Below are 11,861 nucleotides of genomic sequence, written 5' to 3' on the forward strand. Positions count from 1 at the left end.
AAGAAGTTCATTTCTTAGTCTGTAATCAAAATGAAAACACACATATGATAATGCACATATTTTAAATTTTGTCACTGCATAAATGTGATGGTTAATTTTTTGTGTCAACTTGACTGGAACAGAGGGTGCCCAGATATTCTGACAAACACTACTGCATATGTGTCTATGAGGTTTTTTATAATAAGATGAGCATTTGAATATGTAGACTGGGCAGAGAAAATTGGTCTCTCTCTGTAATGTAAGACTCACAAAACAAGCCAAACGTGAGCATGCATAGAATGTGACTGACTTGACTGCCTTTGAAATGGAATACCAGTTTTCTTCTAACAGTGTCATTTTTTTTTTGGGGGGGGTGTTGGGATCTCAGACCTGCTGGCTTTTAAAATGGATATACATCAGAGTGTCTGACAAAATGTCTTATTCCTTGTCTTTGGATTTGTTTGTAAAGCGCACCATTGGTTTTCTGAATCTTCAGTTTGCCAAAAGCAGGTCTTGGGATTATTTACTGCCATACAGTGAGAACCATTACTTATAGTTAACTCTTTGTCTCTACCAATGTGTACATTGGTACTGGGAATGGAACCCAGGTGCATTCTACCTTTGAGCTACACCCCTAGCCCTATTTTTTTATTCTTTGTTTTGTGTTGCAAAGGGCCTCACTAAGTAGCTGATGCTGTCTGTGAACCAATATCCTCTTGTCTTAGCCTCCCAAATGCTGGGATTACAAGTATGTGCCACCATGCCCAGCTAAAACATACATATTTTAAGCAGTATTTTCTCTTATTCTACTCCTTATGCTTTGCTGACACTATGTTATAACCATTATTCAGATGTTAAAAACTCACCTTATTTTTATGATTACTTTCAGATTTAATGTAGTATATACCTATAGTGACATTACCATAGAAAATTTATTTGCAAGATTTGTACCTCATATGGCATATCTTATCAATAAACCTCTGTTATTTGCATTTTAAAAGAGTACATGATTTGCTTTGGAAAAATATAATTCTAGTCTTTATTTAGAATTATCAAAGTAATTACTGTGTGTTATACTTTTTTTCAATATTCACAAAATCATGAATAAAAATGGTTTCTCATACAAACTCACTTGTAACATAAGCTTTAATTTAGTTTTGAGTCAATAAAAAGAGAAAAAGTAAATGTACTCATTAGGAATTAGAAATAAGAACATTTAAAACACATAGCAAGGAGAAATACATGAGATTCATGGCTTTATGAAGAAACAGATCAATAGATAATGTGTTTACAAAAAAATAAAAGCCTATGACCTTTGTTCAGGACTTTATATTATCTTATGACTGTTTTATTTATTTACTATTTCTTTCAAAATCTGCTAGATAATATTTATACACTATTCTTCCACATATAACTATTTATGCTGACACAAATATTATTGAAACTCCAGACATTCTCCACTGTCAAATTTAATGCATTAATTGTTAAATATCATGGCATTGGAAGTGATCTTCCTCACTTACCGCATGTGTTAAGAACTGGATTTTGATTTTCTTTGCCTCTGTAGTATTATAAGCTCATATCAAGGTTGAGACTTCATTGGTATTATAAATTAGGACCAGAGAACCTATGCTGAACTGTCATAAACATGCAGCCAAGGAAATATTCAAGTGAGTTTTTACAGCAAAAATGCCTAATAACTCTGGCTTACACAATATTCTATGCATTTTTTTCTCATATTAACAGTGTGAAGAAGAATCTATAAGTATAAAAATTAAGACCATGTTTCTGCTTTAAAAAAGGGAATAAATGAAGGGTAAAAAATATACTTATATAATTGATCTACTCTGATATATTAAATAAAATAACAGAATAACAGATCTATATCAAGAGAATATGATTAAGTTAACTGAAAGAGTAGTGAGATACCTTCATAGAAGTGATGTTTAGATTGGATGCAGGAAGATAAATAAAATTTATCAAATAAAGAAGAATGAAAGAACATTTGGGGGGACACGACATATGCACAATATATTCAGCAATAGGGTATGTTAGGTCGTACAATGCATATGGGGTGCTGGGGGCCTGTTCAGGGGCCAGCTGTGGTTGCAAGAAGTGAGATCCTCAGAATGAAGAAAACACACAAAACCACCATCTGGAGGAGAACAAACAGCAACTTTATCTTTGGTCTGTTTCTTGTATAGGATTCTTGGAAAAATGGTGCATATCCACATCAGCATGGAGCTGCACAAGTATGGCAAATCCTTGCCAAAGACATGTGTATACATATTTGGCTCACATGCATGTAATCATGATATGTGCATGTACATTGTGTTTTGCCTGGTCATACTTTGCACATTTGTGGCTGTGGGGGCTTGGCAAGACCCTGTTTTTGTGGTATGCCTGTATGCCCTCTAGGCCCCATGTGGGGCTAAAAACAATTATGTAATTCATCTTGATGTTGTGATGTTTGTGTAATGTTCCAGATTTTAGAGGAAAATCTTGCAATCAAGAATATTATGGAAAAAAAAAAAGCACATGCTTGTAATCCCTGTGCTTGGGAAGCTGAGAAAGGAGAATCGCACAGGTTTGAAGCCAGCCTCAGCTACTTAGTGAGGCTCTCAGCAAGTGATTGAGACCCAGTTTCCAAATAAAATATTAAAAAAAATATATAGGTCTGGGTATATAGCCCGCAGGTAGAAAGCCCCTGGATTCCACCCTCAGTACCACCAAAAAAAAAAAAAAATAATAATTATGAAGAAGCCAGGCATGGAGGTGCACACTTGTAATCCCAGAATTTTAAACTGCAATTTAAAGATGATCATTCTTGTTTATAAACTTTCCAATCTCAGTAAATCTTACACAAAGAAGCCAGATTCATTAAACTAAAACTACTGGTTTTAAGTGGTTTCTCTGGCTAAAATACTAAAATTAATCGGCAAGTACTTATTTAAGACTAGATTATTTCATGTGTGATCAAAGTTCTATATAGATCGACTAGCAAACTCTTTAAGTCCAAGAAACTTAAGTCTGTTAAAAAACCGTAACTATAAAAAAGAACAAAATCATATCATTTGCAAAAAAATGGAGACCTGGAGAATATTATGTTAAGGGGGATCAGCCAAGCACAGAAAGAGATATATGTTTTCTCTAATATTCCCACACTAGGGACTATTAGGAATACCAGAGGGACTCCAGATAATGGATGGGGAACCTCAACAAAGCTGAAATGGAAGGGTAGAAGAGAAAGAAGGCTGAGATTGATTAATAAAGGAGCTACATCTGAATATGTATTAAAGTATGAATGTAGCATGGTTAACCTGGACACTCATTGTTGGGAGGGGGAAAAATAAAGTGTGGAGAGAAGCGGATAACAAGCACAGTCTGAATATATGCCATTTTCAGTATGTTCCACATAAAAATTAAAAAAATTGTAAGTTTTCCATTCTTTCTTTTATTTGGAAGTTTATACTACCTTTTATCTCCATTAATATTAGATTCCACTATATCCAAGTTCCATTTCTTTCAGTCATCAAATACAACTAAATATTTTCTGTGACATACTTATAAAAAAGTAATTTATCAAGGAGGATATCATAAAGTGTTATTTTTCATCTATGATGAAAAGAGATAATGTTCATCTGCTTACTATTGTTCCCTAGATTTGCCATTAACTGAGAACTTGAGAAAATTAGTTAAAATGTTAATTACAAACCCTATACTAAAATAGCTGTAGTATATTTGTTAATTTTACACATTTGTTCTATGATTAACTATCACCTTTTAAATCATGTTAGTCACAGATATAAAGACAAACAAGAGCACAAAATTCTGAAATTAAAGGATAATGGTATAATTGGTTAGAATTTGTGAGTTTTCACCCTGGATGACTTAGAATAGCCTAATGAATAATGACTAAACATGTGTTAAGGTTAAAATAACTTAAAAGAAAATCATTTTATAAGATTCTATAATCATATTTGTTGTTCTAAGAAAAAAATATTTTAGTAAATTTTTTATATAAATTTTGTCTATATTAAAAATATGCCTTTTTAACTACAAGAGAAAAAATAATCATCTTTAAATTTAATATCTAAATATCTAAATGCTTGGCTACAAAGAAACATATGTTTAATATATATTATTTTAAACAACTTATCTAGGTATAATTCATTTAAATATGATATCAAGACTACAAAATTATGGTATAAAATATGCTAAAAATTTCTCATTTCACTAAAGATCTCCACACCCAGATAGTGAGTCTTTTGTCTCAACCTGTCTTTCCAAGATATCTAAGTACAGTCAACTTACTCCTCCATCCCCAATACACCAAAAACACACCTCTTCCAGAAGAGACACTGATGACTTCGAGCAGATCCTCTTGCTTGAGGGAGATCACATCACATAAAAAAAAAAAAAAACCCAAAAAAAAAACTCTCCCACTGGCTCATCCTCAATTGTTTAGGTCTTTGTTAAGGAATTCACCTGAAATTGCTTAAAATAAAGTGGATGCTTGCATTTCAGTAAAGGGTATAGCTGAAGAATAACATATTCATTAAATAATTATAAATACTAATAACATTTTACATTTTCTCAACAATTATTGTAAATATAAAATAATATTATATAGATTGAAGCTGAAAAAATTAAGAAGCAATATTAAAACGGAAAAAGTATTAATATGTTCATTGTGTAATTTAAAGAAAAAATAGAGAAAATTTGAAATGTGAAAATGTTTAATATCAGATTTAGAAAATAATTTCTGAAAGTTGAGAGCACATACTTAAATTTAAAAATTGAAATAAAATTTGAATAAACATCAAAATGATATTATTCAAAATTTTGAGAAATAAAAATGTTTGAAGGTAAGCAGAATCTCAAAAAATAATTTCAGATAATTTTTCACACATGGAAAGAGACTTGGACATCTACATACAAGAGATGTAAAGAACAACATTAAAAAAGATCAGAGAAGGTCTCTCCAATGCCATTAAAAAATTAAAATAACCAACATAGAAGTTAAGGGAAATATCTTAAAAGTATTGAGAACAAAAGAATAAGTGACATTCAGGGGAAAAAACAATAAAAATCACTCCAGACTTTACACCCCAAGTCATGAATATCAAGTGAGACTGGTATGATGTGTGGGTACTGCACCCTGGGGATTATGGGCCTTTTCTGTGTTTCTGTAGGTTATAACCCAATCACTTCAGGGATCACCAGCCAGATTTTAGCCCACGGGGGTCCATTCTGCTGCTTTGGGGAGTCATCCACTGAGAAAAAGGATTAACCTACTGTCATGTGGGCCTGGATCTCTAGAGTGCACAGTGCACTGCTGTAAGGGCTTGCTTCTGGTGAGCACATAAACTTTTGGATCTTTTTTTCCAACCCTGAATTGTGGTACTAATCTCTTAAGATGTTTGAATTTCGCTACCTCTAACTTCAATTCAAGTCCTTGGTTTTCTTGCTGGAATTTCTTGGGGTTGTGAATCCAGCAACCATGGTTTGAGCCAGTGTCCAATATGGTGCAGGCCTCCATATGAGGTAAGACATGTGCTTGGGCTCTTTGCTATGGATCTCATGTCTGGCTATTGGAGTTTGTTTTGCCGTGGTTCTCTTTTTTGAGTTTCTGTTTGTATGTGTTTTTGCTGGTTTGTTTTTCTTTTCAAGGAGCTGCCTTCTCAGCAGTTATTTCTGTTACAGCTACTAAAATGTGCTGCATTCCACAGTTGCCATTGTCCTTCCCCAAAAATGTTGAAATTCAATTATCAATCTTTTATAAAAAATTATGAAGGCAAATTTATGAAGGAATAGATGAAATGGTCTCAAATTTTTTTAGAAGATTATATTGAAAGGTTCTTTTACTTTTAATTTTTTTAGGACTAGGGACTAAATAAGGTCCTGAGGCATGTTAGAAAAACACTCTACCACTGAGCTGCATTCTCAGTAAACATGTCATCATTTTTGCCATCAAATAGTCACTCTTAAGTGGGGGACAATAAAATATTGTTAATATTTACAGGTGTTTTTTTAAAATTTTTACCATAATACCATAATTTACATTATTAACATCAACATTTATCATAATTTAGTTTTATTTGGTAAGTTAAAATATATAAAAATATTTTGCATGATTATTATAGAGAAACACTACTTTTCACAGAACATTAACTTACTTCTCCAAAGAACAGTGATATTGAATGCAAGTTTTTAGTAAGGAACACATTTTAAAATAAGTGTTAGAATTTTATTATTAATATAATCAATTTAATACTTTTAGTGAAAAAGTCATAATAAAGAAATCAGAAATATATTATGCATATGATTTATCCATGTGTAATGAACCTAAAACAACAGCAAATCAAAACAGGGTAGTCATTATATAATTAAAAGTGGGTTTTTCTAAACATAAATGCAAATTTTGTAACAGCTTCTGAATTTCTCTTTATTTCATAACCACTGATATTTTCACTGTGCTCTTTGAAGATTAACCACAAGTTCCTGACCCTAAAACAGAGAGAGTATATCTACTTTTATTTGTTTGTTATTATATAGTCTTATATTTGTCTTTAAGATAAGATTGTTGTTTAAACAAAGAGATTCATGACTAAACATACATATAAAATAGTACCTGGAAAATCAACTTCCTGCCTTTATAGATTGTATAGATATTGTGAGTACATCAGATAAATATATAAAATATCTTAATATGTATAAATGGGCATATATATTTATTTGTATTTATAATTTACATATATTTTACATTTCAGTATATTCTTTTTTTTTTTTTTTTGGTAGTACTGGGGTTCCTGGAAACCCTTATACTTCTGCACTACACTCCCAGACCTATTTTATATTTTTATTTGGAAACAGAGTCTCTTAAGCCAGCGCGGCTGGCTTCCAACCTACCCGATTCTCCTGTCTCCGCCTCCCAAGCGCAGGCATTACAAGCATGAGCCACTACGCCCAGCCATTTCAGTATATTCTAAAAGGTAATTGATTCAATAAAAATGAGCTAGATTTCTCACTTAAAATTGTGTTTATATATTCATGATTTATGCAATATGTGTAAATTAAAATAGAATATGTATATATCCACTTTCAGGACATATTCATAGTATTCTTAAGGAACTTGATAAGTGCTTACAAGTTATTACTACGAAGCCAGAAAATAAACAATAAACCATCATAACCTTATAAAAATGAAATTCACAGAAATATTAGAAAGATTCATAAATGTTTACTATATTGGGCAGTATTTTGAAAAAATCTAATAAATTAACTCAGAGAGAATGAGCAAAATGAAAGGGAATTAATAAATAAATAATTTAAACTGCAAAAATTAAACATAAACACTTAATGAAATTAAAGATAAATCAATTGAATTTAATAGAAAGTATTATCAACAGGCTAGAAAACATGGACAAGAGTATCTCAGCCTTAGCAGACAGTATAATTAATCTTGGAAACACAGTAAATAATCTAGAAAATATGAGACCATGGTCAGAACACTTAAGGGTATCTGGATCAGCTAGTTTTGTTGGCATATGGTTGTAATCCTAGTGCTTGGGATGCTGAGATGGAAGGATAATAGGTTTACAGTAAGCCTCAGCAACTTAAAGAGGACCTCTGCAACTGGGTTAGACTCTGTTTCAAATTTTAAAAAAGAGGTTCACGGGTAGAAAGCTTTTGGGTTAAATTCCCATTATCACACACACACACACACACACACACACACACACACACACTAAAAGATAAACTAAAAACTTGAAATTCAAGGTATACAGAATTTTAAAAGATTTCTCATTCACTGAATATATTTAAAATTTTTCAATTTTAATATAAAAATGCACATTTTATAATTAGTGAAATGATCTAGATTAAGTGACAATGGTGAGTTTAAAGGTCACTTATTAACAAATTAGGAAATAAATGTTTTCTACCATAAAATAAAAATTAAAACAAAAACTGTAAAGAAATATTAAATTGTTAACTTTCTGTTTTGAGTTTTTTTCACATGGCCAAATTAGCTTCCCAAAGTTATGTAATAATGTGAAATGCTAATTAGACCAATAAGATATTTTACAAGTACTTTTAGGTGACACATACACACCTAGATAATGTATTTTATTTAGTATTATATGCCATGGTCAAGACAGATGTTTACATATAGTGAGCAAATTTATATACAAAACAATAAATCATTCTACTTTTTCCAAAAAGATATCATTTAGCTTAGTGATATTTGAATTAGTATTCGTATTTCCTAAGATAATAGCAATACATACAATGTTATAAATGGTTACATTATCAGACATTTAAATAATGAACTGTATCAAAATGACAGCTTTTATATGATTTATTCAAAATACATTAGCTCTTACTTTAGTAACAAAGTAGTAAAATATTAATGACTTGTTCTTAATTCCCTCATTGATTGTAAGTGATTCTAAAATACTCAATGTCTGTACTTCATAAGTGGCTTTAATCTCATCTTTGATTGAGCATTATGACAAATGATTATGATCATTTGCAGCTGAACCAAAGAGCCTGTCGTTTATACTATAAGGCTGATCACATTTCCAATAGGCTACTTTCTTCATAAGGCAAAATAATGATTTAACTTCTCATACTCTAGGTCAGCACTTTAGGGGTACAGGCATAGGCATGTTATTCAACATATAAACTTCTCTTTAGAAGATCTAGATAAATAATTTGCTAAACGCATTCATTTGGTAATGATATTAAAAGTTTTAATTATTTTTAAGTATGTAAAAAAGATAAAGCATTACAACCTTTGACTCAAGATTTGTAGATATCTAATTAAGTTTTATGGAAATACTGTCTGAGTTAAACACTCTAAAACTATCATGTTAAGCTTGATGTGGTTGAGCTACTCAATAACAGTAGTTGATACTTTGGCAGCTGTCATTACAAAAAAAATAAACTAAGTCTAGGAGTAATTCCATTAGCTTTTTGGATAATGAAAATATGGCAATATTAAATAATCATATTTTATGAAGTTTAGTCACAACTCTCAGCATAGAAATGCAGAGGTAGAATGCATATTTAGACAGAATACAAAAAGTTTTAACCACATAGACTTTTCAGGAATGTCATTAAACTCATTAATTGCATTTCAAAATTTCAAAGTAGCCATTGGTTTATTGAAAGTCAAAACTACTTAGACTATCCCTTTATAAAAAAAATTAAATAAATTCAGAATAGTCAGTGTGATGATTTAAAGGGATATTTCTGAGAAAAATAGAAGTGAGATTTAAAAATGGTTTATTTATTTCCCACAGTGAATATTATCCAGATTTATTTTCATGGTATCATTGTGATAAAATAACCCATATGAATAAAGTATTATTGTGGATTTCAAATTGTTTAAAGATGGAGTTAGTGATATTAAATTTTCTCAATTCTTACCTTTTTTTTTATAAAAGATACCCATCAATATGTCATAAAATAGATTTTTATGTGTATTGTTAGTGGTGGGTCTTCAGAGACCCTCTTACATGGCTCTATGACTCATAAATCATAAGGCAATTGAGTTATTTTACCAAAAACTGCATGTATTTATCTTCTCACAGAAAATATGCTTGGTAAAATAACTCTTTTTATGTTTTTCTTATTTTTATCATGATTGTTGTACCATAGACAGATATATATATATATATATATATATATATATATATATATACTTTCTAATTAAGATAATTCTTTTCAATTGTGAATATTTTATAATTTTAAATATATGAAAATAATATGTGATAACTTATTTGAAAATGTTATTTTCTGTAAATATTGCCATAAACATTACTTTTGTTATTTTTAGTATTTAATTTTTTTTCATTATTTCATTTTATTTTATGTGGATCATATGGAAAATTGCATACATTCACACAGTGTTTGGTGCCCATCATCCTGCTTCACCTTTAGAAAGATACCCAGGAGTGTTATAGCTGAATCATATAGTGGATCTATTATCAGTTTTCTAAGGAATATTCACAGTGATCTCCATACTGGCTGAACTAGTTTGCACTCCCACCAACAGTGTAAAAGAGTTGCTATTTCCCTACATCCTCACCACCATTTATTATTTGACTTATTTACGCTTGCCACTATGATCGGGGTTAGATGGAATATCAGTGTAGTTTTGATTTGCATCTCCCTGATGGCTAATGATGTTGAACATTTTTTCATGTACCTATTGGCCATTTGTGTCTCTTCTTTTTTGAAGTGTCTATTCAGTTCAGTTGTCCGTTTCTTAATTGGGTTATTTGTTTTTCTAGTGTAGAGTCTTTTGAGCTCTTTGTATATTCTGGATATTAGCCCTCTATCAGAGTGGTGGCTGGTAAAGATCTTTTCCCATTTTATAGGCTTTTTCTTTAGGTTCTTGATGGTTTCCTTGGTGAGCAGAAAATTTTTAATTTGATGCCATTGTTAATTCTTGCTTTAATTTCCTGAACTTTGGAGGTCTTGTTGAGAAATTTACTGCCTGTGCCTAAATGTTGGAGTGTTTATCCTATGCCCTCCTCTAATAGCTTCATACTATCTGGTCTAATTTTAAAGTCTTTCATCCATCACAAGTTGATTTCTACACAAGGTGAGAGGTAAGAATTAAGTTCCATCTTTCTACAAATGGAAAGCCAGTTCACCCAGCACTATTGGTTGAAAAGACTGCCTATTCTACAGTGTACGAGTTTGGCCCTTTTGTCAAAGATAAGTTGACTATAAGTGTGTGGGATGTTTCTGTATCTTCTATTCTGTTCCACTGGTCTGTATGCATGTTGTTGTGACAATACCATGCTGTTTTTACTATTATTTCTCTGTATTAAAATTTGAATTCAGGGATTGTGATGCCTCCTGCAAGATTCTTATTGCTGAGAATTTCTTTAGATATTTTGGGTCTTTTCTTTCTTCATATAAAATTCATGTCTGATTTTTCTAGGTCTATAAAGAATGTTATTTGTCTTTGGATAGGAATTACATTTTTCTGTATATCACTTTCAGCAGAATGGCCTTTTAGACGATATTTTTTTCTGCCTACCCATGAGTTAAAGAGATCTTTTCATCTTCCAAGTTTATCTTAGATTTCTTTCTGTAATGTTTTATAATTTTATTGTAGAAGTCTTTCACATCTTTGGTTAGGTTTATTCCTAGGTATTTTATTGGTTTTGAGGTTATTGTGAATGGAGTTTTTATTATTTCTTTCATTGTAAATTCATTGTTGGTATATAGAAAAACACCAGTATTTTTTAGGTTGATTTTGTATCCTGTAACTTTAATGAATTGATTAATCAGCTCCAATAGTCTTTTGGTTTTGTTCATTGAGTCTTCTAGATAAAGAATAATGCCATTTGCAAAAAAGGATAATTTTAATTTCTCTATATCTATTTGAATTTCTTTGATATCCTTCTTTTGTCTTATTGCTGTAGCAAGAGTTCGAGGACTATATTAGAAAGGAGTGGTGATAGTGGGCATCCTTGTCATGTTTCTGATTTTAGAAAAAATTCAATATGATCTTGGCTTTGGGTTTATTGTATATTGCCTTAATGATGTTAAAATGTTTCTTCTATTCCAAGTTTTTTCAGTGTTTTTAACATGAATGGGGGTTGGATTTTGTCAAATGCTTTTACAGCATCTTTAATATGATCATGTGGTTTTTATTATCAGTTCTATTTATGTGAGGATTAACATTTATTGATTTACATATGTTGAACCAGCCTTGATTTTATGAAATAAAACCAACTTGGTCATGGTTTTGAATGCATATAGCTAGTATTTTGTTTAGAAATTTGCATCTATGTTCAAGGATATTGGTTTGTAATTATATTTTTGAGGTATATTTATTTGATTTGGGTATTAATGTG

This window comes from Muscardinus avellanarius, assembly GCF_963383645.1.
Source record: "Muscardinus avellanarius genome assembly, chromosome: 1".
In the NCBI taxonomy this organism is placed as follows: Eukaryota; Metazoa; Chordata; class Mammalia; order Rodentia; family Gliridae; genus Muscardinus; species Muscardinus avellanarius.